The following is a 9,373-nucleotide window of genomic DNA, read 5'->3' on the forward strand; positions in this document are numbered from 1 at the left end:
CGTTAGCCGGTGGTGCGGCAGGTATAGCAAAAGCTGTGAACGATGCGAGCGCGGCTAAACGAGAATTGGAGGAAAGCAAACGACACAACAAAACTATGGAAGCTATCGCGTTGGGCAAAGGGCTTCATATGAAACCGTACAAAACAGGTCTTGGTCTCCATCTTTCAAAAAACTAGATGCGATGCTACCACGTCGAGCGTTGACTGATTGGGACTTGTTGAAATATGCAAAAATCTTGAGGGTTCCGCATTTCCGCGGTGTTTTCATGCGAAACGAAATGCCCGAAAACGGTCCACGAAAAAACGAGTCAGCTATAATCAACCTTGACGACAAAGACGGTCCGGGAACACACTGGGTTGCGTACAAGAAACGCGACAATAATATCGATTACTTTGACAGTTTCGGCAACCTTCAACCACCCTCGGACCTCATAAAATACCTCGGCGTTGGTAGCGTCAAATACAATCATGAGAGGTACCAGGATTACGATACATTTGAATGCGGACACTTGTGTCTGAAATTTCTAAGTGGCGAGCTATATAAACATGGTGCGTGATTCGTCAAAGTCAGTCTACCACTCGCAGTCATGGATGATTCGTTAACGTTAACGATTTCGGGAACCTCTTCGGTACTCGAGGCACAATATTTCCCACCGATCGAACTTGCTCGTGATAAAAGTTATGCTCTTGGCTTGGTAGAATTGTTAACCTTTAATTCGATTCCCAACGTTGATGTCGGTCACAATAAAATTTACGTAGCTGACAAAGTGATCACCATACCTACCGGCAGCTACGCGATCGAGGACATAGAGAAGTATCTTCAAAACGTGCTAAGAAATACAGATATCAGGCTCACCATCAAACCCAACAATAATACATTACGCAGCGAAATCACATGCAACCACACGATTAACTTTGAGCCGAATGATTCCATTGCTCAACTTTTGGGATTTACACCACGTGTATTGGAGGTTGACAAAACTCACGAATCGGACGTGCCTGTAACTATACTCAAGGTCAACGCGTTGCGAGTCGAGTGTAGCATTACAACGGGCGCCTACGTCAATGGACACAAAGTACACACTATTCACGAGTTTTTCCCGACCGTCCCACCAGGATATGAGATCGTGGAAGTACCGTCGCACGTCATTTACCTTCCGATCACCGTCAAGACCATAGATCACGTTCAGCTCCGGTTAGTGGATCAAGACGGAGACCTGGTTAATTTTCGTGGAGAAGTTATCACTGTGAGACTACACATCAAATCGCAATAAACGATGGGAATCGTATATAACAGACTCTCAAAGAGTAGGTATATCAGTAAGTCGACATGCCCCGATTAAGTCAGTCGTCGTTCGATTCCCGAACCGCTAACACCTCGAAACGTGGAGTTCCTGATAGCTCTGGGTCTGAAACTGACACCTTTTGGAAGAGGAATTTCCGACAAATAAAAATCCGATTTTGCTTTTTTATCATCTGCTACGTGCCATGGAGGAGGAAATCTTGAGCATTCAAACACCAGTCGTCTTTGACGAATCCGTTGCGCATTACGAGATTCACGCTCACAAACCTTACGCCTCGTCAACTTTCAACAACAGCGATGAAATTCGAATCACCGTTCAGCATCAGGATTTATGCATATTACCCAGCAAAAGTTCGGTACATATCCACGGACGACTCCTCAAACCTGATGGTACAGCTACTGTGAACACACAGCTCGTAAACAACGCCATCTGTCATCTGTTTGAAGAAATTCGCTACGAAATTAACGCAGTTGAGGTTGATAGAAGCAAGAACGTTGGCTTGACAAGTCTCATGAAGGGTTACGCTTCCCTGCACCCTGGTCAGACTTGGCTGATGGAGAACGCTGGATGGCTCGATGTAGAAGAGAAGAAATAATTACCCGATACCGATGGTAACTTTGACGTACTGATACCGCTCAGCATGATATTGGGTTTCGCCGAAGACTACCGCAAGATCGTTGTCAACGCTAAACATGAGTTAATTTTGACGAGATCAAAAACTGACGTCAACGCAATCATGCAGACTCAGGAGGAGGAATTCAAAATCACGATCAATGCAGTGGAATGGTTAATACCGTATTTGAAACTCGCGGATCAGAAAAAAGTTGACCTACTAAATTTCATTTAGAGAGATCCGCCTGTTTCGATGAGCTTCCGCAGTTGGGAATTGTACGAATATCCCTTACTTCCCACAACATCGAAACACGTTTGGACTGTGAAAACTTCCACTCAGCTTGAAAAACCTCGGTACGTCATTTTGAGTTTCCAAACAAGTAGAAAGAACAAGACCGGCAAGAACGCAAGTCGTTTCGATCATTGCGATATCACGGACGTCAAGCTATTCTTAAACTCTCAATCTTATCCGTACGGTAACCTGAACCTCAACATGAGTTGTAATCTCTACGCGCTCCTGTACGAGATGTACGCAAACTTCCAAGCTACCTACTACGACAAGAACCCCGAGCCGTTGCTGACAAAGAGTGAATTCCTTCGAGACGTCCCCTTATTCGTTATCGACTGTTCGAAACAAAACGAATCTTTGAAGTACGGACCTGTCGACATCCGTCTTGAATTTGAAGCTAAAACCAACTTTCCCGCTGAAACATCGGCGTACTGCTTGATCGTTCACGATCGTATTGTCGAATACAACCCGCTCAGTGGTGGGGTGAAAAAGTTGGTATAAAAGCTGACCCGTTTCCACCATCTCGCACAGTTCAAAGATGGAGCTCATCGTTGACATACAAGGCTTTCGTAGACCTCTCAACAACACCTTCACGTTAAAAGAATTGGCTGTAATTTCAATCTACTCGGAAGCATCTCCTTCAGTGTTTTTCTTCAAACCACCTTACAAATGGAATTTACTGGACGTCAAATATAAAAGCCAAAATTCTTGGTTAGAACGCGATTTTCACGGCTTACGTTGGAGCTGTGGAACCGTACCTTTTGAGGAAGTTGAGCGGACCATTCAAGACAGGCTGTGCAAAGCTCAAACCGTGTACGTAAAAGGAGAAGAAAAACGAGATTGGTTGCTCAAAATCGTTCCGAAAGTTGAAATCATCGATATGTTGGACTTTGACTGCCCGTCGCTTGAAACCCTGCAAAAAACTTCAGCTCTGAGATGCGACCTTCACACAATACCCAACGCAATCTGTGCAGCACGAAACGTTTGCATACTCCAGAATTGGCTACAAAATCATCGTACTGTCCGGATGGCGAGGCTGTACGATTTGTGTTACTGCGCAGAAGCGTCTACAAGAACGGTCCCGCATTCCTGGCGAATATATCACCCTGGTCATGACACTGTTGAATAGAATTATTGTACTATTTTTGTGAAGTAATTGTCAACCGTACTCTAAAAATTGTACTCAATAAAACTTTTAAAGAATATTCACGAAATAATTTTATACCTTCACCTTAGCTCTTAAGAGAGAATTTTTTTCAGAAGCTTATGTAAGATTCGACCTTGCTCTCCATCCTTGACCGAGCTGTACTCAAACCGAGTTTTGCATTCCTAGAGCGATAGTAACCCAACACCGCAGGCTCTGTACCGCGGCTATCGGCCGACCTTGCACTCCGGTCTGAACCCGTCCAAATACTCATCGTAGAGTTGCAGCTCGAAACCCTCCGTCGTTGCTTAGTGGTGTTCGGACATTTTCTTAGATTTTGAGACTTAATTCTAGATACAAAACGTACGTAGGATTAAAGGTATACAATGAAAAAATATTCATAATTTCAATCTTTTTGTTTATTAAACGTAAGACTTACACAGAACATTGTTTGAATATTATACGTATACAAATTCGAGTTGACTGTAGGGTCCGCCAAGATAGCGTATATGCAACCGTATCTCCTTACTGGCTGCTGTCACCTTCTGGTACAAATCTTCGTTTTCGTGGAGGGCTTTGTTCAGTCGGTTGGGCAGAAAAATCGTGAAAGCGTCATCTAAGTCCAGAACGATTTTGTCTCCGAATTTCGTTTTGACTCGACGAACACCGCTGACTCTGTATTCGAAGTAGGCTTCAAGATCCGAAACTTTTTTCAACGGCAGAAACGTCTCCAGCCGCGCGATTTCGTTCAGTTTTGAGAAGTCCATTGTCGTTACGGCCCAGTTGTAGGTGCTCGAAATCTCTTGTCAGTTGATTGAGGTCGGATCTGATTTTCAGGAGATGTTTTACTTCTCTGATATTCTTGAGGAGCAGTTCTAATCGTTTCTCCAACTCACGTTGTTCCAGAGCACTTCTCATTTGCAAGAACAGCTTCAGACCGACGATGAACTTTTCACTTTTCGCTTTTATAACGTTCCCCCACCACATAATTTGATGGAGGGTAAGGAATGTCACGGGACTGATATCAAATACGTATGCGCGCGCACCTGACAAGTTTCGACTTGACGGTGAGCGGCACGCGGTCAAAGGATTCCGGTGCGACGTTGGGACAAACAATTCTCGGAACTATTAATTTTGGAATGCCACGGGGCTGATAAGGTGGGAAAGGAATGTGAGGTGGTTGACGTTACACATCAGCAAATTCTTGGAACCATTAATTTTGGAATGTCACGTGGTTGATAAGGTGGTTAGACAAAACAATGCGTTCGACAAGTTTCGACGGCGAGCGGCATGCGGTCAAAGGATTTCGGTGCGACGTTGAGACAAACAATTCTCGGAACCATTAATTTTGGAATGTCACGTGGTTGATAACGTGGGAAAGGAATGTAAGGTGGTTGATAAGGTGGGAAAGGAATGTGAGGTGGTTGACGTTACACGTCAGCAGTCCTACCGTGGGAAAGGAATTCGGAGTGGTTCATGTTACACATCAGCAGTCCTATCGTGGGAGAAGAATGCGGGACGGTAAAAAAGTTCTCGCCCCCGCTGCGCCCTCTACCGTTGGCAGCCGAGCACTACAGACCTTCGGTCGGTAAGATTGTCGGTAAAACAGCACGATTTTGACCCTCGATCGATACAACTGTCGGTAAGATTGTTGGTAAAACAGCACGATTTTGACCCTCGAACTGTCGGTAATTGACCTTCGGTATGGCAGACTGTGACGTCATCGCGGAAAAAGGGTTTGAGTCTGAGCTGCGCGGAGCGGCTCGGTCGGTAAAGAAGGTGTTTGTACTCAGAACCCGCCTTGCTTATCTACTGGTTGCCAAAAGCAGTATGTGCCAATTGCAAGAAAAAGATTTACGCAAATAAAAATTCTAGTAATAATTCTATTGTGATGCCAAATTACTCCAATTTTAAGCTATCTAATAATACTCGATCAAATTTTGGAAAACCGTGTTCTTGTGAATCATGTATTACAGTGAAAAATCAAAGTAAATATAATTTTTCACAATCCTCTGCTACGATCAACCGAAAAAAATCAAAGAAAAAAAAATCTGCAAATAACAAATGTGAAAAATGTCTATCAATTATCGCAAAAGGTAAACGCCACAGTTGCACAAATAAACAATTAATACAAAACTTGACTTTATTAGATCAGAAAGTGAAAGAACACGTGGTGTGTAACGTAATCAAAGAAAAATCTACCAATCAAACGTGTCAAAAATCTGATTCGATTTTATTATCAAGAGAACAAGGTAAACCAATGGCTATTGGTGTTTTAAAAAATAAAAAAGAAGCTGAACAACTGGTGATGATATCCGCTGAAAATTTATCAAAAATTAGTACTAATTTTGGTTTATCAACTAACACAACTTTAGGAATTGCTAAATCACTTCGAAGTGCAACCAAAAAAAGGAAATTATTTGAATCTAATCTTAAGGAAAAAATCAAAGCTCTAAATCATTCTCTTGACTCCTATTTTGATGTAACAAAATGCCAGTTAACTAGTTCTAAAACGGAAAGCAAGACTAACGAAGAATATTTGGTATTTTGTAAAAATATTCAAAAATTAATCGATGATGTGAAGGACATCCGTGAAGTGGATGAAGCGTTCATTAAAGTTGGTGCAGATAGTGGTGGAGGTTTCCTAAAAATAACATTATCTATTCAATCGTTAGAGAATGAGACAATGCTTCCAAGCCAAAGCAAAAGGCAAAGTTATAATGAAGGAGTAGTTTCCAAGAATTTTAAAGATTCAGGTGTCAATAAGTTATTTTTGATAGGAGTAACCCAATTTTCTGAAGAAAATCACGATAATTTATCAGTTTTATGGAACTTGTTGAATCTAAAGGATTTTGAAGCTAAAGTTTCAGCGGATCTAAAATTATTCAATATATTGATTGGTCTGATGTCACACAGCAGTACGTACCCTTGCACTTGGTGTACCGCTCATAAAGATTTCTTAGACATTATAGGTGTGATAAGAACGATTGGGAGTTGCATTGAAAATTTCAAAGCTTGGAAAGCAAATGGTTCTAAGAAAGAAGATTGTAAAAATTTTAAAAATTGTTGCAATTTACCCGTAATTTCATCAGATGAAGAAAAGCTAATTATTGACTTGATTGCACCTCCTGAGTTACATTTGTTGATTGGAGTTGTAAACACGCTGTTTAACAGCATGTACAAAAAATTTGAACAAATTTGTGAACAGTGGGCTAAAAAGTGCAATGTAAGCCGAGAAATCTTATACGGAAGTGCAGGATTTAATGGGAATTCGAGTAAAACGTTACTAAACAAAGTGGATCTCTTACGTGAAATTTGCACAACAACCTGTAATTTTTCTTGTATGCAATTTGTTACTTGTTTTGACAAGTTCAAAGAAGTTGTAAATTCTTGTTTTTCGATTGATTTAAAATCGGATTACCTTGACAAGATTGCTGTTTTCAAAAAAAGCTATTTAGATTTAGAGATTAAAGTTACTCCGAAAGTTTACGCCGTTTTTTTCCATATTAAAGATTTTTGCGAAAAAAACAAAAAAGGATTGGGATACTACTCAGAACAAGCTGTGGAATCAGCTCATGCAGACTTTAAAAAAATATGGATTAAGTATAAAGTGAAAAAGTCACATCCTAAGTATGCAAAAAATTTACTCAAAGCTGTTCGGGAATATAACAGCAGACATCTTTGATTTGCAAATACTTAAAGTTATAAATATTCAAATACATTTTTTTTAGTTTCTTGCTTGAATGAAATTTACTATGTTTTCTTTAAATTTTATGTAACTTTGAGTTTTTTTTAGTTTAAAACGTACTAACAACAAAATACATACACATTGTAAGTTCGTGTAACTTTTTTCAAATAAAAATTTCTTTTTCAAAAAAAAAAATTATTTTATTAATTTTATAAATATGGCTAGTTTTTAGTGATTGTTGAAAAATACTTGAATAAAATATTCATGTTACTATTACAATAATGATTTGCAAGTACTTTAACTTACTTAAATACTTATTCAAACTCGTATAATAAGGATGAACCAGCTTATTTAGCGTTTAAGTTATTATACATAGCAATTTTGACGAATTTTTAAGAAATAAAAAAAACGGCCCAGGGGATTATTTCAAGTTAATGAAAAATGTATTATAGAGACGATTTATAACAAATTCCCAATCGTAGCTTTGGGGTCCTCGAACTTTTCATTTAAAAATATTAAGACTCACCGTGACCCGCTTCAGCTATTTTATTTTTCATATTATTTATGTAATACTTTTCAAATGGTCGAGGGTTGCTTTATTTGTGATGAGCTCTCTGAGAATCTTCAGCTGTCAAAATTAGTCTTCTGCCAATGCCTGCTTGGAAAACTTTTTCTTTTTCTTCACCCTTGCCGGAAGGTGTTCTCGAAAAAGTGCATGACGTATCTACAAACCCTTCGACTGTTGCCTGAAACTCTCCAGTTAGGTGTACTTTGTTCGCCTAGTTTATATCCTTGGGACGTCAAATCTGAAACATATGTATTGATGTGACGATTGAACAATTACTTTGTAAAAACGAAAGGTACAAAATATTAGTAATCATCATAATGATTGACATAATACCGAAAGCCATCATGAGCGACAAGTGCGACTCAACTTCCTTGATTTCGTACGAATGTCAAACAATCCAAGAAGGCATTTCTGACTGTTAGCGGTTCCAGAGGAGTGTCGTGCAAAAACATCTCTCCACTTATCATTTTTAATCGTGTCATATTACTTGCAAGGGCTGATATTCCTCATGACCGAATTATATACGCGTTGAATATTGCAGCTTCTTGACAAGCTGCAATCCGTAACCAAAAAATTCATCAGATCTTTTCTCATACAAAATAAATTCATAATATATAATAATACCTGGCATATTTCAGATGAATTTGACAGTCTACTTGTTTCCAAATCAAAGTAAACAATTGAGGAAATGGTGTAACCTTCTGGAGTTGAAATCAAGTTATGAAATCACATTACAATTGATATTTTGGTACGCAGAGACGTTGGTCCAGGAAGCTTTATCAAGAATTAGGAAGCTGACGTGATTGAGCAGGATTTTTTATCGAGTCTGAACAACTGTCGAGGCCCCACTCCGTTTGTTAACTGATACCTTCACGTTTTTTTGAGGCTGATGATTTCGAAGACCTTTGTTTCTTAGTAAACAGTCTTCTCTTCTTTATTTATACGTACTTATTGAATTTTGCCTTTCTTTCTCGTTTTTCATCCTTAGCCTCACGGACTTTAAGAGTGTGTGTGTCAGGTGATAATTGTAACGTTTTGTGAATTTCAGTAATATATTTGCACCCTATGTTTTTCTGACATACTGCAGCTGCCACTCTAAGGCTCAAGGACTCCGATGCGGAATAGTGTTTGGATTTCTCCTTCTTGCTCGCCACAATGCTATTGAACGATTTCTTCCCTTGACTTGACGCACAGAGAGTTAGCTAACTCGGATTGTTTGCAAAGCGCTGGAACAATGATGTCATTGAAGCTCGTAGTTTGACATCCACCAACAGTTTTCCATTTGGTAAATTGGCCTGCACGTAGTGGTCTCCGGATAATTTGTACCCACAACACTTAGTGCAGTTTTCATGATTACCAAACGCATGCGGAAAAACATTCAGGAGCCCTGATTTAACTTTTTCCACATCTCCTTAATTCTGTTTCACTGCACATGTGAAGCAATTTTCAAACTACTCGAACAATTTCAATGGGAACTTTAGTGAGTACAATGCATTTGTCACTAACCGGTGAGCGTGATTGAAATCAGACCACTTTTCAATTGAGTATGCAGATTCTCTGCAGACTGCTGCAATTGTACACGAGTCGTCATTGCCAATTAGCACAGAAACATTAGCATTTTCATTAGTTAGAAGTTGGTTCTTGTGGATTACTTTGACAGCCATATCAGGCTCCATGACTTTAGGACTCCCATCAAAATTCACAATGTCTGCACTGCTTGCTTCGAATTATGTATTGTATTGTATTACACTTAATCCACAAGTTTACAT

This window comes from Neodiprion virginianus, chromosome 1, assembly GCF_021901495.1.
Source record: "Neodiprion virginianus isolate iyNeoVirg1 chromosome 1, iyNeoVirg1.1, whole genome shotgun sequence".
NCBI classification, from domain to species: domain Eukaryota; kingdom Metazoa; phylum Arthropoda; class Insecta; order Hymenoptera; family Diprionidae; genus Neodiprion; species Neodiprion virginianus.